Genomic DNA, 26,064 nt, shown 5'->3' with positions numbered 1-26,064 from the left:
ATCCTCAGTGCACACAGGTGAGCAGATCCCAGAATAACCACTCTGTCTGGTAATTCCTACAGAAGAAGGCTAGGCCAGCCCAGAAGGCCATGGGATCCCAGAGACCTTGGACATCTCCTATCCAGACAACTCTTGCCACTCAATTTCCTTGAGGATATTGTGCCCCGTAGCCCCTACATTCTGCAGTGAAATCTCTGGATAGCCGTGTGCTCTGTGCCCAAAAAAATCTAGGAAAGGGGCCATTTAACACACAGTGGCCATACAAACCCACACTTGCTATAGCGGTGAGCAGAGAAACCACCAAGAGCGTGAAGAAGCTGGGTGTGGTGATAAACACCTTTCACCACAGTCCGTGGAGGCAGGTGGATCTGGGTTCTGGGCCAGCCAGAGCTGTGCAGTGAGACACCATCGAACAATGGAAACAGTGAGGTCAAGCTCCGTTTTTATTTATAGCCACCGTGCACAGCCGTCCTCAGCCAGTGAACACCCAAAAAAGAAATCAAGAGTCAAACCCAACAGGTCCAGGAGCACACAGTAGGGCCAGATCCTCATTCAGTGCACGCAGACACATCTTCCAGTCAAATGACCTGAAAAAAGAGAGCATATGCCACCAGTCCTCATTAAACCTCGTATCTCAAAATTCAGTTAAAAACACCAGCAACAAACCACGCCCCAGGGTGGGTGTATAAGGTGCCCAGTCTTTTTAATTTCCTGTCCTTCCCAATGTATAGAAACTGCTGGCACCCGGGGCTGGCCACCTACCCAGGGACTTTCCGACCCTTCTCTCCCCGGATTTAACTGTAGGCTTTCCTTGGAAACCTGCTGGTCGTGACAGACGCAGAGGCGGCTCAGCACAACTTGAAGTCCATTCCTATTTGACCTCCCTCCCTCCCTTCCTCCAGCCACGTCTGACTCCAGCAGGCCTGTGCTCGGGACCCCATCAGTACCTCCCTCACGGGACTGCAGTAGCCTGTTGTGCTGTCTCTTTCCAGTTGCCTTACATTTCTTGTTGATGTCTACCCGGACATACGCCGAGTCCCGTAACAAGCAGGGCCTCCTCAGACATACTAAGCAATGTCTACCACTGAGCCTCGCTCTAGCCTGGCCCCTGGGCCCCTGAAGAGCATGTGACAAGCCTGAACCACGACAGATTCCTCCTGTCATGGCTCTTCCGGAAGTATGTCACACCCAGGACCTCCAAAATGGTGACCACTGGCCCCATGTGGCTACTCAAAATACAAATGCCAGTCCTCAAGCACACGGAAGAGACAGCCTGGTGGGGCCCACGGTTGCTCAGGTGTAGCACCACTGGGTTGTACTGCTGTCTCATCCAGTGATGTCTGACATCACAAACGTATGCGTCTTTGTTTAAGCTCCACGTGGGTGGGACAGACACCCAAGAGTAGAACACTTTGTAATGCCACTTCTGGGAAATCAGGTACCCTCTTGTGACCTCTTGTAAACCTTAAAAAACAAAAACAAAAAAACCCAAAACTAAAGTGAGGGGCTGGAGTAATGGGTCAAGTATTCGCTTTTGGAGGACCCAAACACCGTCAATCTTGCAGAGTCCTGAGCGGCGCTCAGTCCCCACAGCTTCAGCAGGGCTCCTGTTTGCAGTATCATACATGACCACCAAACTGCTGCTAAGATGTCCACACCTGTTACTGCAAATTCTAACCCCAGGGAAGACGTTCCTCCTCTGGGATTTTACTTTAGGTCAAGGTCGGGCTGTCTGGTACGGGGCTGCACCCACCTCGGGCGGGTTCAGCCACACAGGAGCCTTTTCCCAGACCGTGGGTCTCAGAGGTCACCGTCCCTCCCCCAGGCGTGACATACCTGGGCCACCCAAGCTCAAGTCACTGCAAACTCTCCCCGGGAGAACGGAGCTAGTGCGTGCTTCCGTCCGGTCGCTGGGGGATGTGGTTCATTTCCTGGGTGGGAGAAATAGAGTAATACAATTCAGTGTAAGCGGATGAGCCCGTGCGGCGCCTGCACACAGACGCAGCCAGTGCCCCGCCGATGGCGGCCCGGCCCAGCGCCTTACTACAACCCCCGCCCATCCCGCGATCGCGTGCCGGCCCGGGGTCAGCCTCCTCCCGTGGGAGCCCCGGGAGAGGTTTCTAAATCCCACGATCGCCTTCTGGAGGCTCCACGACGCGCCCCTGGGCCGCGCCCCGCAGGCTGCGTTCGCCTCTGCACCAAGCACGCGAGTTCTCCTCCCCGGCGGAACCCGCTCTGCAAATGCACTTCCGGCCGGAACTGAAGATTTACCATCGAGACGGCCGCTAGAAGGTCGCTCTGGCCTTCGGGTCATCCAGGGCGGCCTTAAAGGGGCCGCGTTTTAGACGCGGTTAGAGTGGCCAGAGTCCCTCGCGGCGGTGGCATCTCGGCTTGTGGGCGCGAGCGGGAGGGACTCCCTACCCTTGGACGGCAGGAGCTAGCCTAGCCACTGTCCCTTTATCAATCACGCAGCCCTGTACAGACCAAAAAGCTGACTCTCCCGAACCCAGTCAGCCCTGTTGTGGCAAAGGAGGTTGAAACCCAGTCGGTTCTGCTGCAAACCTGTGTGTGACCTTCCATCACAGTATAAACCCATTGGTGGGATCAATTGATCCATCGTTGACGTCAGCACCCTCTTGATCCAAAAGCTCTCCAAAGTCGCACCTCTGACCGTGGGGCTGTATCTAGAATCAAGCCTCCAACAGAGACCTCCCGAGGAACATGACACCAGCAAAGGATTAGATCTGTGATGTGGCATCTCTGGGCTCAGACCTCCGACGTGGCATCCAAGTTCTGCATGCAGTTCCAGGTTTCAATCATTCCAAAGTATCCCAGGGTCCAATAGGAAATCCCACGAAAAAAAGTGATCAATAATCCCAGGGCCAAGTCGGTGCTGTGTAGTAGTAACTTCCTCTGAACCATCTCACCAGGAACTCAGAAAATAAGTCACAAGTCTCAAAAATTCCCTGAAGCTTACCAGATCCACAAGGCCCCGCCCTCCTTAGTGAGGAGCGACCCTCCCCTCCGACCCTGTGGAGTTAGCCCCAAGTCTTGCAGAGAGCTCCAGTTCCCAGCTCTCCTGAGTTGTCACTCATGCTGGGCTGGGCTTGTAGTGATATGGGTGCCTTTGAGCTGTCTGTGCTCCTGTGAATAACCCCAGAAAACTGGCCGCTTCATCTGGGGGGGGACATTGGTGTCATTGTTACTTTGGTCTGTCATTGCATAAACACGGTGGTCTCATCTCCCTAGGGAAAGTGTCACACAGCCATTACCCCTACAGCTGTGGCTCCTTCTAACTGGAATCAAGATCATTTACAGGTCAGAGAGAAACGTGGGTAAAGGGAAGGTGAGGGTGCACATTGTATTTTCAATAAATGGAGAAAATGACAGGCGCACCTCCTTGAGGTGAAATGAAGGGGTTTTTTGTTTGTTTGTTTGTTTTGTTTTGTTTGTTTGTTTGTTTGTTTTTGGTTTTTTGAGACAGGGTTGAAATGAAGGGTTTTGCATGTTTCACTGTGATGTGAATCTAACCACTGAGTACAGACTCCCCCTTTGAAAGTTATTTTATTTATTTATTGAGATGGGTCTTGTGGATATAAAAACACAACTTTTGCCCCAAAGGAAATAAGAGATAATTTATTCTGGAGCCAAACTTGAGGGACCAAATTTCAGGAAACACAGGGCCAGGTTAATTCAGGTCCCATGTCCCCACATGAAAGTGGTTTCCTTAGGTTTGTAAAGTAACAGAACAAAGAAGGACTTAAAACAAGACACTTGCTAAAAATCTACCAGTAGAGGGCTGGAGCATTGGCTCAGCATTAAGAGCACTGGCTGTTCTTCCAGAGGACCTGGGTTCAATTTCTGGCTCCACATAGCAGCAGAGCATCATCTGCAAGTCCAGTCATGTGGGGGGTACAGCACCACTGTCTGGTCTCTCTGGGCACATGCCTGCAAAAGCATTTGTATACATAAAAAAATTAAAAACAAAAACAAAAACAAAAACGAATAAAAAAACTTAAATACTTTGATGGAGACGAGAGGCGGTTACAAGGTGGTGGAGTCTCTCCTATAGGACTCAGGTGCATCCTTAGCTTTTAGATCGGTGGAAACTAAGTTAATAGATTTTAAAGTTTCTTTTTTCCTCCCAGTCACAAAAATGTTAGTACTGACACAGAGGTGGATGAAGAGGTACAAATGAGCCCATGATAAAGTAATTGGGGTCTTGACCGGCAGTGTTGCAATTGCTCTGCTGTTCCACACCACACTAGTTCTCATCAGACTCTGCAGGAACATTTCCAGGAATCCTTGTTTATAGTCTCATGTAGCCCAGGCTAGCCTGGAACTCTGTATGTAGTTGAGGATAACTTTGGTTTCTGATCCTCCTGCCTCTGCCTCTCCAGTGCTTGGATTTCAGGGGCATAGCACGTTTGGCGGTCTTTTACTCTCGGTGGGAGTCTCTTCTCTGACAGTCTTGAGACACCCAAAAGGCATTGTGGGAGAAAGCCCTGGAGGTTTCCAGGCCCCTTCCACCCCGATTCTCTGTCCACACTTACTGATTTAGTTTCACTTTCTCCACACTGCTCAACTTCTGTTGTCTGGTTTTCTTGCTGGAACAGCCCTGCTTGGTTTTACTCTATTTTATCAGCTTACATAATTTAAAATGTGTTAGGCTATTAGGGCAGTGGTAGCACATGCCTTTAATCCCAGCACTTGGGAGGCAGAGGCAGGCAGATCTCTGTGAGTTCGAGGCCAGTCTGCATTACAGAGTTTCATGGCAGACAGGGCTGCACAGAGAGACCCTGTGTCGAAAATGGGGGAAAAAAAGTAATTAGAACAAGTCCAACAATATAAACAGTGGCGTGCGGCAGCGGCAGCATTGGGCTCTTTGTGACTGGAGTGGAACTCAGGTCATCCTGGAAAGAGAGCCTTCTGTGAACCCTTGGGCTAGGAACACAGCAGTGAGCTAGCCTGGGGATATAATTTTCCCTCACTGTGTTGCCTAGACTGGCTGAAAACTCCTGGGCTGGAAAGAATCTCCTGCTTGAACCTCCCAAGTAGCTGGGGCTACAAGTCCCCTGTGGTGGCCACATGGATCAGCTGAATTGTTTCTGCCACGTGGAGGCAGAGAGGGATGGTCCCAAGATGAGCAGAACCAGGCAGCCAGAAGCGGCAGGACAGGAGGTGCATTCCACAGTCTCAAGCGTCCCCTGGTGGCACCTCTGAGTAGTGCAACCCGTCGCATCATGCTGTGGGTGAGGTCAGAAATAGACCAGACCCTAGTCCTGGCCTGTGACCCACTAGACCACTAGGAAAAAAACAAACAAACCAGCCCACCACATCTCCCTGAAATGCGTTAAATAGTCCATGAGAGTGTGTGAGAAAGGAGAGTTGGTGGACTTTCCTAGCTTAGAAAGATATGCAGAAACATTTCAAACGCACCGGCTGCTCTTCCAGAAGACAGGGCTTCAGTTCCTGGTACCCACATGGCAGCTCAGTATCATATGCAAGCCCAGTCCCAGGGGATCCTGTGCCCTGCTCTGGTCTCTCTGTGCACATGGCATGAATATGGCACATAGACACACACACACACACACACACACACACAAAAGCATTCATATACGTCAAAGTTTTTAAAATGAATAAAAAACTTTAAATACGTTGGTGGAGACACAGAAGAGCCAGTTGCAATATGGGGAGTCTCTCCTATAGGACTCGGGTGCTGTCTGATGAAATTCTTAGCTTTTAGATTGGTGGTAGCTAGTGAATAGATTTTAAAATATCTTGAACGGAGTCAATGGGAAGTCTCAAGAAAAGAGATTTAACTTCCAGGGCCAAAGTTCTTAAGGGGAGCTTACAAGTGAGCCATGTATTAGGGTTCTCTAGACACCAGGCTGATAGAATGGATCTGTATATATCAAAAGGGCAGTTGACTATAGTGACTTACAGGCTGTGGCCAGCTTGGTCAGCAATGCTTGTGTCCTGAGGCAAAAGCTGTTCAGTCCACGAGGCTGGACGTCTCAGCTGGTCGCCAGTATACTTTGGAGTCCTGAGTGTGGCCGCCCGTGGCCACACCCGAACCGGGTACTTCCCGAAAGACAGGCTGGGGCTGTAAGGGAAAAGACTGCGAACAAGGAAGGAGGCTAAGACAACATAGCTGATCAAAGCCCACGAGTTTACTGAGATTCTGAGCTTATATAGAGGGAGGAGGCCCATCCCCCACCACTTCGTTGTTCTTGATGCCCTTCGCCAGCTGAAGGTGATCTGCAGGATGCTGTCTTTGGAAGGTCTCAAGGGTCTCAGCAGGTAGCGATAATGTTTTGGAGGAAAGCAGTGGCAGGTGTAGAACCTGCTTTGTAAGTCAGAAGGTTCCACCCCAGGTGGTTCCGTGCTTAGTGGCAACAAGGTCTGAATCAGCCTGTTTCAAGGCTGGGGGAGGCAACAGAGTCCTAAAGACCCAGTCTCTAACGCCAGGGAAGGGATGTCTCAGCGACAGGGTAGATGAATGTGCCAGAGTGAGCAAGAGCAAGCAGGCAACATTCGAAAGCTTCCTTCCTCCATGCCATTTTATGTGGGTTGCCATCAGCAGGCATATCCAGTGCTTGGATTTTAGATGTGGTGAAATTGGCAACAGGAAAGAGGTGTGTTCTGTCCAGGTGAGCCCAGAAATGACGGTCGGGCTGTAGAGTTTACACAGGCCTTTGAGGGATTTCTGCTAGCCGTGTGTCTCGTGCACAAGGCTCTTTCCTAAGCATTGCAGAAATGGGTTCCTATTTCCAGAAGGGGTGGGGTTGCAGGTGTCAGTGTCTCTGCTGCAGATGCAGGGTGCATGGAGGGGTCTGCAGAGGGCCCTGCCGCTGGGGAGCGTTGTCTGCAGGAGGGCAGGTGGCTTTGGGGTGTTTCTGTAGAATGTCAGTGCCCTGTGATGAGGGTGTCTGTGCTTGTGCTGGGGATCTCACAGAGGGCGTGACCCAGGGCCTCAGAGGCTCAGCCACTTGCCTTGAATCCCCACCGCCTGACTGTGTAGGAGCTTGTTGTACCTTGTGACTGCGGCTCCTTAAACTTGTTTTTTATTCATTTATTTTTTAGGTACTGGGTTGGAACCTAGGACCTTTTGCATTCTCCCCATCTCTTCCCCCCCCCCCATACCTGCCATCTTCCCAAGACAGGGGTTCCGGGGCTATCCTGGAACTCACTCTGTACACCAGGCTGGCACCTGGACCTTTTGCTCATGTTTAAAAATTTTAAAGTAGGCAGATAAGATGGCTCAGTAGGTAAAGGTGCATGCTGCCAAGACTGCTGACTGGCTTTCCCCAGAGACCCTCAGGCTGTGTCGTGAGCACTTAAACATTCTCTCTTCTCTTTAAATAAGTAACACATCTCCATCTTACTCTTTGAGACCGGGTCTCTCACTGATTCAGCTGGACTGGCCAGTGAGTCCCAGACATCCTCCTGTCTCCACCACTGTAGTGCTGGCATTCTAGGGTCGAGTGGTTTGAATAAGAATGCCCCCCCCTCCTTAGGCCATATTTGAATATTTAGTTTCTAGCTGGTGAAACTGTTGAGGAAGAATTCCCAGCCTCCATGTTCCCCACTGTGATGGTCACGGACTCTGAAACTGTAAGCAAGGCCCCAGTTGCCTTGGTCATGGTGTCGCTTCATAGCTATAGAAGATGGCTAAGACATGAGCACCGGGCTGGAGAGATGGCTCAGTGGGTAAGAGCACCCCACTGCTCTTCCAAAGGTCCGGAGTTCAAATCCCAGCAACCACATGGTGGCTCACAACCATCTGTAACAAGATCTGACGCCCTCTTCTGGAGTGTCTGAAGACAGCTACAGTGTACTTACATATAATAAATAAATAAATTTAAAAAAAAAAAAAAGACATGAGCACCCTCCCCCCCATCTCTTACACTGGAGCTAGGGATCTGAACTCAGGCCCTCATGCTCACCTTGGGCCTCCACGAGCATGCGCACACAAACCTATGGATACCCACATCATGCAGATGCTCTCTGCTAGGCATGTTGGCCCATACCTGTAATCCCAGGCACTTGGAAGGCTGAGGCAGGAGGATTGCAAGTTGAAGGACCGCCCTTGCAACTTAGTGAGGCCCTGTTACAAAAGAAATGTAGCTTAGTATAGAATTCTCACCTAATATATTTGAAGTCCTGGGCTCAACTCCAGGTGCCCAAAGATGTCACCCCCTGGGATGTCCCAGTGTGAGGAGGGGTCTTTTGAAGTAGTGGGATATCTGGGTTCACTTCCGTTCTTATGCCTTGGATATGAAGTGTCCCACACAGGTTTGTGTTTTGAATGTTTGGTCTCAAGCTGGTGGAATGATTTTGGAGGGTCTGGAAATTTTGGGAGGTGGGAGGTCTTAGAGGAGAAGTAGTTATTTACTGTCATCCTCTGCCCCCTGCTGGTCCTGATGAGAGCAGTCCTCAGGAACACACCAGATGTTTGGTTCTAGTTCATGGGCTGTTTAATTTTTTTTTTTTTTTTTTTTAGGGACCCAAGACCCTGACCTCATTGGTCTAATGCTCTCAAGATTTACCACACCCCGCTTTTAAAACATCACTCAGCATGATGGTTAGTTTTAAGTTTCATTTATTTACTTATTTACTAAAAGATTCATGTATTTATTATATGTAAATACACTGTAGCTGTCTTCAGACACACCAGAAGAGGGCGTCAGATCTCATTACGGATGGTTGTGAGCCACCACGTGGTTGTCGGGATTTGAACTCAGGACCTTCGGAAGAGCAGTCAGTGCTCTTAACCGCTGAGCCATCTCTCCAGCCCCAAGATTTATTTGTTTATTTGATGAACATTTGGTGCTTTGCCTGTCTGTCTATGTGACTGTGTCAGATCCTCTGGAACTGGAGTTAGTGTCAGTTGTGAGCTGCCATGTGGGTGCTGGGAATTGAACCCAGGTCCTTTCAAAGAGAAGACAGTGCTCTTAACTGCTGAGTCATCTCTCCAGCCCCATGGTGGTTAGTTTTAATCGTCAACTTGATATAATAGAGAATCACTTGAAAGAATCTCAGTGTGGGATTGTCTAGATAGGGTTGGCCTGTGGGCCTGGCTGTGGGCCTGGCTGTGGGCCTGGCTGTGGGCCTGGCTGTGGGCCTGGCTGTGGGGTGATTGTCTTGATTGGTTGCTAATTGATATGGGAAGATCCAGTACAAAGTGGGCAGGGGCTCTGGATTTCACAGGTACAGGGAAGGCTGAGCACTGAGCACATGTGTGTTCACACCTGGAGCACATGTGCGTTCACACCTGGAGCACACATGCGTTCATACCTGGAGCACATGTGCGTTCACACCTGGAGCACGTGTGTTCACATCTGGAGCACACGTGCGTTCACACCTGGAGCACGTGCATTCATACCTGGAGAACACATGCGTTCACACCTGGAGCACATGTATGTTCACACCTGGAGCACATGTGTGTTCATACCTGGAGCACATGTGCCTTCATACCTGGACCACACGTATGTTCATACCTGGAGCACACATTTGTTCATACCTGAAGCACACCTGCCTTCATACCCGGTGACAGAGGCTTCAGGCTCCTGCTGCCTGGACTTCTGCTCTGGAGGGACTATAACTTGCCACTGTGAGCTGGGAACAGGGATGCTCAACAGGGATGCTTGGATTGACCTGGGACCCTGGCTGAGGAGGGTCTGGGCTCTGAGACTCTTGTTTGGCCTTCATGGCCTTGGTATTATTATTATTATTTTTCTGCAGACAATGTTAACAGAAGCGCCTGGAATTCTCTTTTCATAGTGAGGCATGCCACCATTTTTCAATGTCCGTATGAAGCTTGTTCTGTTCTACCTTCCGGGATTGTTTGGCAGTGGCAACCACTGCCAACTCAGAGGCGTTGGTGTTGTCTGTCCAGCTGTATGGACCCCCAGTTTTGTGTCACGGAGGCCTTTCCACAGAGACAAAGAGCCCACACTTACCTGCTGCTCTGAGCGGCTGATCTTGGGACTCTTTGATTATTCCCTGTCTTCAAAATATCTTCATTATTTTTAGTCTTTTGCTCTTAAGAATTTTCATCACCACCTTGTCAAGTTTCATGAGTTCTATTGACATTTTGATGGGAGCTGAATCAAAATTTTTTCCATCATCTAGGGGAGCTGACATTTCTATACTGGCAAGCCTTCTCTTTCATGCATGAATATGGAACACCTCCCTTCATCCGTTCACCCACATCCTTCACGAGGATTTTATGTACCGTCTCCACCATGGGCATGACAGAGCTTTGAGGAGTTGGTTTTTTTTTTAATGATTTATTTATTTTATGTATATAAGTTCACCATTGCTCTCTTCAGACACACCAGAGAGGGCATCAGACCCCATTACTGATGGTTGTGAGCCACCCTGTGGTTGCTGGGAATTGAACTCAGGACCTCTGGAAGAGCAGTCAGTGCTCTTAACCACGGAGCCATCTCTCCAACCCTGAGGAGTTTTTTTTTTTTTTTTTTTTTTTTAGTTAATATTTTTGTTTGTTGAGAGTAGAGAGATGGCCCAGTAATTAACACCTACTGCTCTTTCATAAGACCCAGGTTTGGTTGCCAGCACCCATACAGTGGCTCACAACCTCTTTAACTCCAGCTTCAGGGGACCCAACACTGTCTTCTGGATCCTAAAGGCACAAACATCCCACGCTCAGACACACAGAGTTAAAAACAATCAAACTAAATCTTACGATTCCCGTTTGTCCTAGCTGTCATTACTTACATACAGCATAGCTGTATGGTGATGTCATGGCCCAGCAAGCTCATTATAAGTTGAAAATAAAAATTGGAAAGGGCTTAAAATTTATCAAATTACATTTTATGTACTTGGTGTGCAGGCGTGTGTGAGTGCCCACGTCACAGTGCGTGTGTGGAGGGCAGAGCACATCTTGAAGAAGTCAGTTCTCTCCTTCCACTAAGTGCGGGAGCCACCAGATCTTTATATTCATACATTGTTTCCCCTTGTAGCTCTGGCTGACCCAGAACTTGCTACATATTTCAAGCTGACTTGTCTAGCAGTAACCCCCCTGCCTCCACCTCCTGAGTTCTGTGAGTGAGCCAGCATGCACAGCTTTTGTTGTGGTTGTGAGTTGGTTTTTGTTTGTTTTGCTGCTTGTTTGTTTGTTTGTTTGTTTGAGACAGGTGTAGAGCAAGAGGGCCTGGAATTCAGGGATGCACCTGCTTCTGCCTCCTGGGTGCCGAGGCTTAGGTCAAGGCACGTCGTAAAACTACACTTTATTATTTTGTGGATGACTGAATGTGAGTTCACGTGTGTGTGTCCATGTGTGTGGATGCACATACGTGTACAGGAGTATGTGGACACCCTGAGGACAGCCTCAGAGGTTCTTTAAATGCTGCCACTGTTCTGTTCTGACACATGGTCTCACCGGCCTGGGTATTACTTAGTAGACTGAGCTGGCCAGGGAGCCTGGGGCTTCACCTGTTTCTAGTGATCCAGCACTGAGACAGAATGTGCAAAGCGCACACCACTGCCCCGCACAACCCTTAGTCCCAGCACTCAGGAGGCAAAGGCAGGAGGAGCTCCTTGAGTTCCATGCTAGCCTGGACTACAGTGTGAGACCCTGTCTCAATATGAACAGAAGAAACAGAATTACAACCAAGAAAGTCTCCACCATCACATCTGTTCTCTCTCTCTCTCTCTCTCTCTCTCTCTCTCTCTCTCTCTCTGTGTGTGTGTGTGTGTGTGTGTGTGTGTAGGCTTAGATCTTTCAAAGCCTATTTTATTTAGGATTTTTAAATGCTTCAACTTCCCTTCTAGACCACTGTTGGGGAAAAAGATGGTTCATATGACAGGGGTGGTGGTGGTGGTGGTGGTTTTGAACCTGTTTAGAAGTAGTTCTTTGGGGCGATTTCAGTCTTTGCTGTCAGGATACCTGCAGGCCAGTCCACTAGCAAACACCTGAATTAGTAGCAGTGGCTTTATCCTGCAGAAACCGCAAGGCTCTGCTGACTCGTCAGCAAAAATCAGCTGGAACACCATGAGAAGCTATTTGGAAAGTTTCTCTCTACATAGGGAAGACCAGTAAAGACCAGCAAAGACCAGCGAAGACCAGGGAAGCGTTGCAAGGGGAAGTAATGCAAGAGCATCTGCTCACTGTCTATAGGGTTCTACTCAGACTTTCCAAACATCACACACCCCCTCAAGCATCTGCTTCTCCAAAACATCACACACCCTCTCATGTGTCTGCTTCAGCAAAACATCCTCTCGTGCATAAGACAGCTTCCAGTAAAACATCACAGGACACAACCGAGTTTCCAAAGAAACCAGAAATTTCCACTTCAGGTGTGTGTGTGTGTGTGTGTGTGTGTGTGTATATGCAGGTGTGTGTAGGGGTATGTGTGTGTGTGTATGTAGGTGTGTGTAGGGGTATGTGTGTGGATATATGGGGGGTATAGATGTATGGGTGTGTGTCTGGGTATGTGGGTTGTGTCAGTGTGCATGTGTGTATGCACATGCATCCAGTGCCTGTAGAGCCCAGAAGGGTGAGTCCAATCCCTTGGAACAGGAGTTACAGTTGTGCATTGCCACGTGGGCCGGAACTGAACCCGGCCCTCCGCCTGAGCAGTAAGTGCTCTTTACAGCTGAACCAGCTGTCTGGTCCCCAGAAGATCATTTTTACTCCTAGACATTTGCCTAGGAAGAGGAATTGATTTAATCTGGAGTATGATTCAAAAGAATGCACACGGGTCTGAATCCAGAAATCACACCGACAAGTACTCTGGGGAAATGGTTCTTAAAACACGCCGAGCCACTCTGTCTTGGTTCCTTGGGTTTTCTGTGGATGTTTGGGGGAAACATCCCAGCATGCTCTACACCGGGTCAGCATGAGCATGTGGTGGTATTCGCTGCTCTGCTTCGTCCCTGGCATTCTGAGCAGCCCCAGATGTGACACCCCTCCATCCTGTCCAGTTATCAGCAAGTGTCTGGTTTCATTGTGACAGAGTCATCTGCGCGGGAGGGGGAGGGGGTTGTCCAGTTGCTGTGATGTGCTATGTGTTATCCATCATCTCCTCTCGCTGCTTCCAGCCTCATCAGTCAGCAGGACCAATACTTCAGGGCTGAGCCTGTGCCCCTTCTGGAGCTGTAGAAGAACCAAGAGCTGGCAGAGGGGGAGCCCACTCCGCTCCTGCAACCATATGAGTACCCTCACCTCATAATCTGCCTGGGTCCTGGTTAAAAACCGCCGCGTTCAAGAATGTCTTCCGAGCGACTGAAATGACAGTCTTCTAAAGCTTTCCTGCATCCTGCCCGTAAGAACACTGCTCTCACAATCCTTGCTGAGCGGGGGGCCTGCAGATCTCCAGAAGTCTTTCATTAGGACACACTGCTGTCCTAATGAGCTTTAGCTGTCTACCTGACAACAATCTAGAGTCTCCTGAGAAGGCACTCTCTACTGAGGGAGTACTGAGAGCTGTTTGACCAGTGGGTGTGTCTGCAGGATTGTCTTGATTGCTCATTGATGCAGAAGGGCCAAGCCCACTGTGGGCAGCTCCATTCCCTGCGCTGGTGGTCCTGGGCTGTATAAGGAAGCTAGCTAAGCAGGAGTCATTGAGGGAAGCATGGTTCCTGCTATACCTTCTGGAATGAGTTCCCTGGTCAGAGGCAATGCTCTGCCGAATAGCAAGTAGACCTGCCTTCAGGCGCCTGCTTGACTTCCTGCCCTGACTTTTCTCAACAGTGAACTGTGACCTAAAAGTCTAAGCCAAATCTCTTTCTCCCCTGAGTTGCTGCTGGTCATGGTATTTTTCACAGTGACAGACGCAACCAGAACAGAGGGCAGGGGCATCAGCCTTGTTCTGGTGGGGCAGAGAGCCAGATGGGACCTGGCTACTGGGTGATGCTAAAGGAGGGGCCTTCCAGACCCAGCACCCCAGACCATCCCTCTGCCAGCTCCCTTTCAGAGATCAGGAGTTAAGGCCCACAGCCTGTTAGAAATGCAAATGAAGTCACACTCACAAAAGGAGGCCTATTCTTGCACACAGCTTTCTCCGCTTTGAGAACATCACAATATTTACCCTGAAATCGTTCCAGGATTAGAACAGCTTGGCCTTCTGTGTTGACATCTATGATACAAATGGAGCTAATCTGGGCGTAAGGAGGGAGATGTCCCCTGAGTCAGCTCCGTTCAGCACCTGACAGACAGACAGCAGTCACGTGGTGATACTGCTGTGAGCTCAGGCAGGGCTGAACTAATGGATTTAGGTGACAGGACAGGATGCAGGGTCATTGTCACAGAGGTGACACAGGAGAGGGGTGGAGGGGTTCTCCAGACAATGAAATGATTTAAAGTTCCAGTCTTGTCTCCCTAGAGGCTGTCATTTTTCAAGCTGCCACCAGGACATTGGTGAATGTCAACCGGCTCAGCAGTCTGTGGTGCTGCGATCCAGGGGCTGATGGTAGTCAGTGCGTGACAACATGCCACCCGCTTGTTTTTCCTGACTAGGTCTCCACCTCACATTTGTCACGAGAGGAAGCAGAAGGGTGGTGGAGCCCACACTCCTGGTATGCGTCATTTCCTCTGGCTTCTGGAGAGGCCTCTGAGGTGGAGCCGGGGAGAAGGGAGCCCCTGAGAATTGAGCTCATGACCTCCAAAAGACACAGGTCACTAGAGGTCATCCCAGCTGGGTCAGGGCTGTCTACATTAGTACCCAGCGGGAGAGGATGCTACAAGGAGCCATGTCAGTATCCTTTGCAAATCCTCCTGGACTCACATCAGCCACTGTTATTGCGGCAGCTGTGTCCTGGCACTATCACAGATTTCAATAAAGATTGTTTTATATCATACAAACTGTGTGCATGATGGCCCCAGTTGTATAGGGGAGGTGAAATGTCAAGGAGCACCAGAATCAACCTTGTTCCGGTAGGGCATCTTGCTGATGTTCCGGTAGGGCATCTTGCTGATCAGACACTGTAAGGAGACATTTCTTGTTATTGTTGTTGCTGTAACAAAATACCAAAGGTGAGTAACTTTATAAAGAACAGAAGGTTACTTAGCTCACTGCTCCAGAGATTAAACAGCATAGTTCTGGCTTCAGAGTGGCTCCGGTAAGAGACTCGTGGAGTCCAGGCGTTTGCAACAAGGAGAAATCATTCTGCCAGATAGGAAACCAGAGGGATGCCAGGGTTCCACAGTCCCTCCCGTGAGAACACTCTGGTGGCCTGAGGTCCTCCCAGCAGGCTCTACCTCATAACTTCCAACACACAAACCTGTGGAGACAACCAAACATGACAGCTGGCAAGAGTCAGCACAAACACTTTGTTAGCTGTCATCTTCTGTAAGACTCAAGCTCTGGGGCTGGAGAGATGGCTCAGTGGTTAAGAGCACCAACTGCTCTTCCAGAGGTCCTGATTTCAAATCCCAGCAACCACATGGTGGCTCACAATCATCTGTAATGAGATCTGACACCCTCTTCTGGTGTGTCTGAAGACAGTTGCAATGTACTCATATACATAAAATAAATAAATGAATAAATAAATCTAAAAAAAAACCCCAAAAACCAACAACTCAGGCTCCATGAGAGTAGGGAAGAGTGTGTGTGTGCAAGAGTATGGCTGTGTGTGCACATGGAGGACAGAGGCCAGCCTGGGGTGCATAGGAGCCATGTTACTCTCTAGCCCCTGAGGAAAGTTGTATACATTTGTTTTAAGATTTATTTTATTTATTTGTTTTTTGTTTGTTTAAGACAGGGTTTCTCTGTGTAGCCCTGGGTGTCCTGGAACTCACTCTGTAGACCAGGCTGGCCTCGAACTCAGAAATCTGCCTGTCTCTGCCTCCCAAGTGCTGGGATTAAAGGCATGCGCCACCACGCCCGGATTTAAGATTTACTTTTATGTGTAGGATTGTTTTGTCTGCCTATGTTTGTGGACCACATGTGTGCTTAGTACCTGAGGAGGTCAGAAGACAGGGTGAGGTCCCTTGGAACTGGAGCTAAAGAAGGTTGTGACCTACAGTGTGGGAGCTGGGAACTGAACCAGGGTCCTCCATAAGAAAGAGCAATCAGTGCTCTAACCACTGAGCCCACTCTCCAGCTTTTAACTGCTTCCAGTAATTAGCACCAGTAACACCTGAATGAAGACAGGATGATAGCAAGTCACAAGTCACTGTTTCCCCGAGGTGTTTGCTGTGTCACACAAATAACTTTCTTCCCCTTTGCCCAAATAGCCTGGATGACCCCTGGACCCCTGCAGTCCCAATGGTTTAGACTGTCAAGTGTCTGATTGCCTGCCAGAGGTCCTCCAGTAGGGGCAGGACAGTCTAGCATTAGGGCTATCAATCTTCACCTTGAAAGGGTTTTTTAATCAGGGCTCAGAGGCAGCCTGAAAAAGACATTGATCTTTGCCCGCTGAGCCTTAGCGCCAGGTGGCCTGCAGAGCCTGAGATGAACAGGGCAGCTGCTCAGAGGTTAAATGTTCTTGGGACCCCACTGTTCACCACATCAGCACTTTTAGCTCCTGGGAGGTGGAGGGTGAATGTGGGTGGCGGTGGCGGAGAGGTCCTTGCACCTGCTTGCCACCAAGCTGTGATGGTCCCACACATAGCACATGGTGTGCACTAGAGTAACACCTTGGAAGTTCCAGCTTGAAAGAGGATTAACCGTCCCCAGCACCACTGTTGGCAGGAGTTTGGGATTCCAAAACCCTGGCAAGTGGCGGAATGTTCATCCTCAGAGCTTCCCTTGGGACTTGGGAGAGGGAGGGAGAAAAAAAAAAAAAAGATGTGGGGATGGAAGGGATGAAAGGCTCCTTTCTTCCTCAAATTGGAACCACACGTCAGATGAAAATAACGTGTCTTGGAGGTTTCGATAAGATAGAAGAGAAAATTGCCGGAGATGTGTTCAGGGCTGCGCCTGGCTTCTTATCTTCTCCCTGCCCCTGTCAATCCAAGGCAGTGTTTTCTGCTGATGAGAAAGCCAGGAAGACAGAACAAAGGCTGTCTTGGAAACACGGTTCCGCAGAACATTAGCCCGTTTTTAAAAAAGCATTTTAATTTCATGGCTTTCACTCGAATGGTTGTTTTCTGATTCCAGAGGCAGCTGGAGGGGGGGAAACAGTGTGGCTGCCAATTAGCTCCGTGTCTTGCTGGCTTTGTTCAACTGGTGCCTTTTGTTTGAGCCTAAATGCGTTTTTCCAAGCCACTTGGCTTCTAGGATGCATCGTTCTCGAAGTCCAGCGGTTCCAGAGAGCCTTGTGCGGTGACAGAGGGAGGCAGCTCCAACAGCACCTTCTGGCTTTAGGGAAAAGATGTCACTAATGGTATAAGCTGATGTGTCTGCTCCTACTCAACATGCATAGGTTGGAGTCCTGACTGCTAGGACCCCTGGACTGTGTGTGACCTCATTTAGACACAGGGGCTATAAAATAAGATTTATTTTATTTTTTATTATGTGTGTACTCGTGGGTGTGTGCACTTGGTATTCCTGGGACTGGAGTATAGTGGTACATGAGCTGGAACTGACCTCAGATCGCCTGCATGCTCTTAACCACCTCTCCAGCCCTTGGGGCAGAGTCGCTACAGAGGTGATCAAGTGAAGAAGTCTTAGGGTCTCATCCCATGACTGGTGATCTTAGCAGGAAGGCCATAGGTCTGGGGAAAGGCTCGGTAGGGAAAATGCTGGCCTGAGTTCAGTCCCCAGAACCTGTGTAAAAAAGATGGCAGCTGTGTAAAAAAGATGGTGGTCCTGCACACTTCTAACCCTGGCGCGAGGGGGATGTGGACCCCCCCAGGCTTGCTGCCAGGCAGCCTAGCCCAACTTGGAGAGTCCAGACCAGTGAGAGAGGCGCACACGTGACTGCACATGCGCACGAAAGAGGGGAAGCGTGGACGCAGGCACACAGGGAAAACTATCTGAAGTGACACAAAGAGAAGACAGCCACCTGAGAGCCAAGGCGAGTGGCCTTGAAAGGAACTAGGCCCGCTCTGGACTTCTGGCCTCCAGAATCCTGAGAAAAATCAGTATCCATTGTTTAATCTCAGTTGTGAGACTTAGCTATGATAGCCACAGGACACTGAAACACCCACTAAAGAACTGGTGGGCTGGAGGGAGGAGGAGGAGGTTGCCTCAGTTTCCCCTGCTTAGCTCAGCATGGATGAGGTGGTAGAGATAGTTACAATCCTCTACGGAGCCCTCAGGTCTCCTGTGAGAATTCTTTCCTTGGGGAATTGTAAACAATGTCTACCCCTCTTCTAAGGTCCCCACAACAAACCGAAGCATGAGTCCACCCGAGATTCCCTGGGGTGAGCCACGAGTTCACCAGAGATTCCCCCAGGGGAGCCATGAGCCCACCAGAGATGTCAGGAGTCTGGGGACTGGCCCTGGGATGTGTCCTGCATAGATCAGGGACTTCATTGTCTTTCTGGGATGGGAGGTTAAGGAGCTTCGTGTAGTGATTAAAGGCTCACGTCCTTCAAAGGTAGGAGCAGACCAACCCTATGTGGAAGTCCCTAAGTGGCTATGCTTGGCTGTGACTAAGGCTGAGGGAACCCACGTGGGGCACAGGTCAGGGCTGGAGAACACCCCAGGAGATGGCAGGACCCCAAGAGATGAGCGCTTTCACTTTGAGGGCTGGTGCCAGGAGAACCACTTTCTCAAAAGGTGCATCGCTGGTGTAGATGAGGTGGTTCTACATCATAGGCACATCAGTGGAAAGAGAGAACCAACTCCTACAAGGTACCCTACACACACACACACACACACACACACACACACACGCACACACGCACACATGCACGCACACACCACACTAAATAAGTGTTTTAAAAAAAAAACATAAACAAGATATGTCCTGTTCTAACCCCTGGTTCCTGAGAGTGGGACCTTATTTGGAGAAGAAGGAGTCATTTGCAGAGCCAGGCTAAGGGGAGGGTCTCAGTCAGGGTTTCTACAGCTGTGATGAAACACCATGACCAGAGCAACTTGGGGAAGAAGGGGTTAAGGTGGCTTGCATGCCCATATCATTATTCATCATTGAAGGAAGCCAGGACAGGAACTCAGACAGGGCAGGACCCTGGAGGCAGGAGCTGATGCAGAGGCCATGGAGGGGGCTGCTCACTGGCTTGTTCATTGTGGCTTCCTCAGCCTGCCTTCTTATAGGACCAAGGGCCGCCAGCCCAGGGATGGCTCCACCCACACTGGGCTGGAACTTCCCCCATCAGTCACTAATTAAGAAAAAGCCTTACAGCTGGATCTTATGGAGGCATTTTCTCAATTAAGGCTCCCTCCTCTCAGATGCCTCTAGCTTGTGTCAAGCTGACATAAAATTAGCCAGGACAGGAGGTCAGGTTGGAGTGGGTGGGGCCCAATCAGATGTCACAGTATCCTTAGAGAAGAGGCAGACACTTCTGTACAAGAGGTAACAGATGGGACTAACGCTTCTACAAGGAGACCACCAGCACTCGAAGCTCAGAACTCCCATCACAGCCTCCAGATGGTGCCACCCTGCTGGCACTTGGAATGTGGTCTTCTGGTCCCCAGAATGATGAGACAATACATTCTGTTGCTTTAAGCTGTTCTGCTACTGCCTTCTGGTAAGACAGTGAGTGCCAGGAGACAAACTCAGAGGCAACCACAAGCCAGGCCTTTGCATTCACATCTGCGAGGTCTCCAAGACCGGGCAGGTCTGGCTTTGTGCATGGGTGCTGGGATCAAACTCAGGTTGCCAAGTTTGGGTAGCAAGTATTTTATGGACTAAGCCATTTCCCTGGGTTCCTGCTTAATATTTTCTGAATGAACAGCTGCATGAACTGTCTGATTAGCTCCCTGCCTCCCAAATCCACTTTTTCTCCTTGGGAACAGGATGATGTCTTTTCGTGGGGTGTGTTCAATACTAAAGCCACTCCAGACTTGGCGCTGTGGGTGTGAGTGCGGAGTGGGTTAAGGCGGGCTCTGTGGGGAGACAAAGCCCCTGGCACCCTGCCCAGAGGGCTCCAAGCCTGGGGTGTCTAGGCTGGGCCAGTTGCTCTGCTAGGCTTGCACACTGACTTCTTTCTGTGCCTTGAATCCTAGTAGAGGCGGCTTTGTCCCAGGAACCTCTGTTCTAAATCCTCCTCCCTGTAGGGAGCCTTGCAGCCACTAGATGGCAGTAAAGACCGAGGTTAAAGCGGTCCTAGTCTTGAAAGGGCCATGGGTACCATTAGGAAGACCCAGAAAACCCCAGGGGTGAAGGTAGTGTCATCTTGAGGGGAGGAAGACTAGGATGCTAAGGTTAGTGTGCTCTCAGGGACCTAGACAGAGGGACCACAGAGTCTCTGTGGTCAGGATGGCTAGGAACTTGACTGGAGATAGGAAATCTTAGTGTATCTTAGCTGGCTCTGATAGAGGGAAGACAGATGAGAGTATGAAACCCTCCAAGTTCAAGTCCTGGTGCACAAAAAAGGGGAATAGAGTTTCTTGAAGGGACAAGGGTTCATCTACATCCCAATTTCATGTCTGTTGCTGTGCTAAAATTTAGGGGCTATATTGTGATTCCAGGTTACAGCCTACCCTTCAGTGGAAGTCAAGGAGGCAGGAGCTTCAAACAGCTGGCCACAGCGTATCCTCAGATAAGAGCAGAGAGAAACAAACAAACATGTATATGCACGCTTGCTTGCTTGTGCTCAGCCTGATTTCTCCACTTTTATACAGTTTGGGACCCTTGCCTAGGGAATGATGCTGCCCACAGTGGGCTGGGTCGCCTACATCTGTTAACTTAATTAAGACACACACACCCCTGCATGCTCACAGGCAACCTGGTGTCAAGCTGACAGTTAAAGCTCACTGTTACAGCTCACCGTTTTGAATCAGGCAGCTTTCCAGAGCCCCACGCATTTTACAAGAGAGGGAGGTGGGGAGTGTTTACCTAGCTAGGGACACTCAACATTGAGTCAGGGTAGGGGGAGTGGGGAGGGGTGGCAGGAGGAGAGCTGACAGCAGCAGGTTACCATGGGACCTCTGGGGCTCTGGGAGGTGTGCTTGTTCCACAGGGTGGAATCCATGAGTCCTTCCTTGCTTTCTCCCTTTTTCTTGCTTATGCCTCTTGTGTGTGGGAGGGGTGGGGGTGGGAGAGTTGCAGGGGTGTGGTGTGGCTGGATGGGAGTGCAGTATGTCAGTCAGGCTGGTCTCTGACACAGTATCCTTTACTCAGGAACCCTCCAGACTTGTTAATCTAGATTTTGTTACATTGAGAGAATCCTCAATCACTATGAACTCACAAGCCTTCCTTGAGACAAAATCAACTCCATCTCTGGGGAGATGGCTCAGGGGGTAAGAGCACTGACTGTTCTTCCGAAGGTCCTGAGTTCAAACCCCAGCAACCACATGGTGGCTCACAACCACCCACAATGAGGTCTGACGCCCTCTTCTGGTGTGTCTGAAGACAGCTACAGGTATAATAATGTATAATAATAAATAAATCTTTTTTTTTTTTTTTAAATCAGCTCCATCCTGTGAGTCACTTCAGGGGTGTTGGGAGCTGACAGTGAGACAAAGCAGAAGGGGATGGTTAGGGAAGCCTTTCCAGTTCTTAAACATCCTTCCTTAGCAATATGGCAGAGCTATCAAGTGTGTGTGAAGGGGTGGGCACCCTCATGCACCTGTGTGCAGCTCAGGTCTCACAGCAACCCCCTGAGGCGGGAAGCAAAAGGAAGAGAAACGGAGATTCAGAAACTAAAATGGAGTATGGGAGTATTATAGGGTAGCCCCGGGGTCAGGGCTCAGAGCAGGTCCTGGGGCCACTGCAGATTAGAAAGATGCTCAGAAAATGTCCAGAATCTCAGTGTGACAACAAGCGATGGTGACATGAGGGTCTGGAGAGGTGGCCCCGCAGGGGGAGAGTGTGCTGTTTTTGCAGAGGCCTGGAGTTCAGTCCCAGCACCCTGCAGCTCACAGCAGCCTGTAACTTTGGCAAGCGCTGTGCTCCAAGTTCCCACCAGACCAACAAGGCTCACTGCTCTACAAACTCTCAGAAGACGAGTTCTCACTGTGACTGACAGCATACCGCCTCCTACAGAGGTCCCTGCCCCAATCTGGGGCTTGCATTAAGTTAGCTACAGGGTCCGCAGTCTGGGACTCAGAGAGCTGATCCTTCTGTGTGGCTCTTGGATTGTGGGTTTGCTGGGAGTACTTTGCTTATAGCTCTTGATTCACAGTGACCTGTGGCGAGGGCCTTGGGTCACACAGAGTTGGCTTGACCTCTAGAGGTCTGGAAGTGGTGGTGGGTCATGCTGTGAACACCACATCTTGAATGAGCTCCCTGCTGGCTTCCTTGTGTGGGTGTTATCAAATATGTGATGGGCACTGGGTCATACTCCTGACTGTTCTCAGAGGGGACAGTGGCGGTGTCTTGACTGCCGTCTGGAGACAGCCCTGGGGTTTCTTCCTTTGACTGTTGATCCAACAGAAACATCTGGCTCTGAGGTTGTCAGACATGCAATGCACACACACAGATGCAGGCAAGCATTCATACACAAGCATTCATACACATAAACAAACAAACAAACAAACCTGAGCGAGGGTGGCAGCTAGGTACATGGACACCTATCACCCTAGCAATTGCGAGGCCAAAACAGGGGGATCCTAAGCTTAGAGTAGGCTCAGGGATACTATCTCATGAGTTATTATCTCAAACCAAAGGAAAACAAACAAGCTTAGGGGGCTTTGGGGGACTCTTGAATGTTGCTTATGGCAGAGGGAGTGTGGGATGCAATCAAGATTGGAGACCTTTGTGTAGGAGGGCCTTTTAGGTTCAGTCATCTAATTACACAAGCCGGTCCTGGAAGTGGAGGACTGTGGGACTGGAGAGATGGGTCAGTCGTTAAGAGCAATCTCTGCTCTTGCAGAGGACCCAGGTTCAGTTCCCAGCACCCACAAGGCAGCTCCAGGGGATCAAATGCCCCCTTTTGGCCTCTGCAGGTTCTGCATGCGTGCACGTGCACACACACACACACACACACACACACACACACACACACACTGATAAATACCCAAATGTAAACATAGAAGTAAATAAATAATTTTTTACGTAGAGAATGTTTCCGGAGCAGAATCTGAAGAGGGAAGCAGAGATTTTTCTCTGTGACAGGGACTCCGCTTGTTACTGGCCCAGGCGGCCCAGGATTGGTCTGTGAGGAGCTAGGGGAGCACTCGGGGGCGGGCTCCCCAGATCACAGCCAGTGCAAAGAGAGACCTCAGCTCTCTGACTTCAAGAACTGAATGTGGTGATAACTGATGACATCATCGGGAATGGGTTGTTCCCAGCACTTACCAATGAGAGCCCAGCCTGGCCGACCCTTTGATTTTGACCTTGTAAAATAACAGGGATGGGAGAAGGGCAACAGCTTGGCTTTCTGACCTGTGACAGACAGACTGGTGTCGACTTAAGTTGTACAGGTAACTTGTCACAGGAGTTGAGGGAGTCTTCCAACCACAGGCGCTTTCCACGCCGTGTCCCAGACAAAGGAGGACCGAGGGTCAAAGAGGTTCTGGGCGCGCACACACACACACACACACACACACACACGCACACGCACACGCACACACACACGCACACGCACACACACGCGCGCGCGCGCACACGAACGCGCACACATGTGCACGCACACGCACGCACACACATATGCACACACACATGTACGCACACACATACTTGCACACACGCACACATGCTCGCAAACACATGCACGTGCACACACACACGTGTGCACACACATGTGCACGCACATGCAAGCACACACATGTGCACGCACACACATGTATGCACATATACACTTGCACGCACACATGCGCATACACATGTGCACACACGCACACGCACGCACGCACATGTGCGCGTGCACACATGCACACACATGTGCACATGTGGATGCATAAATGTAGGTGTATATTTGTATGTGGAGGTGAGAGGTTGTCTTAGTTTTTTTAAAAAATATTTATTTATTTTTTGTATATGAATACACTGTTGCTGTCTTCAGACACACCAGAAGAGGGCATTGGATCCCATAACATATAATTGTGAGCCACCATGTGGTTGCTGGGAATTGAACTCAGGACCTCTGGAAGAGCAGTTGGTGCTCTTTTTTTTTTTTTTTTTTTCGAGACAGGGTTTTTCTGTGTAGCCCTGGTTGTCCTGGAACTCACTTTGCAGACCAGGCTGGCCTCGAACTCATAAATCCGCCTGCCTCTGCCTCCCGAGTGCTGGGATTAAAGGCGTGCACCACCATGCCTGGCTATGTTATTATTTTTAAATATCTATTTTTATTTTGTGTGCAGTAGTATTTTGCCTGTCTGTATGAGGGTGTCAGAGCTTGGAGCTACAGATGGTTGTGAGCTGCCAGTGGGTGCTAGGATTTAAACCTGGGTCCTCTGGAAGGTCAGCCAGTGCTCTCAACTGCTGAGCCATCTCTCCAGCCGTCGTCATCACCACCACCACCACCACCCTCTCCATCATCATTGTTGGTTGTCGTCATAGTCTCATTTTGTATCTCTGGCTATCCTCACTGGAACTAACCCTGTAGACCAGGCTAGCGTCAAACTCACAGAGATCCTCCTGCCTCTGCCTCCAAGTGTTGCGATTAAGAGCGCGAGCTACCACACCCAGTTCCACAGAATCTCTCACTGAACATGAAGCTCACTCATTCCGCTGGATTGGCTGGTTAGTGCTCTCCTGAGATCTACCTCTCCCTCCCCTGAGCTGAAATGACCGATGTGTGCCGCCAGGGTTAGCTTTCCTGTGTGTGCTGGGATTTGAATGTACGGAGCAAGCAGTTTTACCCGCGGAGCCTCTTCCCCACCATTTTGCTGGCTCATGAGTGTTCTCCTGAGTGCCAGGGACAGAATGGACCCTGAGGAGGTGTGGGCTCAGGGCAGCGCTGGCCCTGGCTTCACCCATGCCGCCTCTCCGTGTATGACCCTCACAGCTCGGCTCCCATCCCTGAGAGATGGCGTCAATGCTTTTCATACCTTTTCTGACGATTGTACAGGATCCAGTGCCCACTACCTGGATTCCGGTCAAATCTAGGTCTACAGTTCCTGGTTCTTAACTGAATTGTAGGATCATCTGGGAAGCTTTTTAAAATTCAAGCCACTACTCCGATGGCTCAGCTGTTAAGTGGCTGTTCTGCCCTTACAAAGGACCCAAGTTCAGTTCCCAGCACCCACATCCGGCTGGTCACAGCTGTAACAACTCTGAGGCAACCAATGCCCTCTTCTGGACTCGGAGGGAACTGCACCCAAGTGTACAATACCCACCCCCGCCCCACCCCACCCCCACACCATCCCCTGACTCCACGTGGGTACTGGAGGGATGGGTGGCTCAGTGGTTAAGAGCGATGGCTGATTTTGCAGGGGGTCTGGGTTTGGTTCCCAGCACCTACATGAGAGCACATACCCACTTATAACATCATGCTTTCCGATGTCCTCTTCTGACCTCTGTGGGCATCAGGCACATATATGGTACATGCGCACACATTCAGGCAAACCCCACCTCCACACATAAAACAAAAAAATATGATTAAAAATAAAGTGTTTTTTAAAGCTCAGAGGCCTGGGAGCACCGCTGCTTCAGATTTGGAGCCAACTACTTCTCATGGGCTAGCACAGAGCTATTTCAAAGCTCCTGGGTGATTCTGAGGTGCGACACCATGAGGTGTGACTCTCATCAACTAATTCTGACATTTTCGCATCCATCACACACTGACAAGGCTCTGCTGGTGTGTCAGGCCCCCTACATGACCCAGGGATGATCCCTAGTGGTGGCCTGTGCACCCTTCATAAGCCACTACAGACCTACAGAGGTGGCATCTCCTCTGCACCCCTGGCTCAGCCCAGCCTCCTGACTTACTTTACCCCTGAGATGGTGGCAGGAGCCACAAGTGCTGGAGTTTGGCAAGCTGCTGGGTGTGAAGGCAGAGACATCCCACTCTGAAACCACCCTCACTTCTATAAGCCATCTGCAAGTTTGGGGGGGTCCCTAGAACAACCCTCACATCTAATAAGCAGACTGTAGATTTAGGGCTCCCAGGTCCTCTGGCTCAATAATTCTCAGAAT

The 26,064-nt window shown here is 50.0% G+C and overlaps 1 long non-coding RNA gene and 1 other non-coding gene across 3 annotated transcripts; both read right to left on the bottom strand.

Moving 5' to 3' along the window:
• Positions 1-425: 425 nt before the first annotated feature.
• Positions 426-2,474, bottom strand: LOC110332778. Of its 2 annotated transcripts, XR_003845166.1 has the most exons (3): positions 2,272-2,474; positions 1,837-1,931; positions 426-587 (listed from the first exon to the last, which is right to left on the bottom strand). It is a non-coding gene; the product is annotated as an uncharacterized LOC110332778 (long non-coding RNA). The 2 variants fall into 2 exon arrangements; XR_002381038.1 differs by lacking the exon at positions 2,272-2,474 and having other exon boundaries at positions 1,837-2,250.
• On the bottom strand, positions 1,606-1,795 carry LOC115065422. Its single transcript, XR_003845213.1, has one exon.
• Positions 2,475-26,064: the final 23,590 nt, after the last annotated feature.

This window comes from Mus pahari, chromosome 14, assembly GCF_900095145.1.
Source record: "Mus pahari chromosome 14, PAHARI_EIJ_v1.1, whole genome shotgun sequence".
NCBI lineage: Eukaryota > Metazoa > Chordata > Mammalia > Rodentia > Muridae > Mus > Mus pahari.
This window is presented reverse-complemented; position numbering and strand designations above follow the sequence as displayed.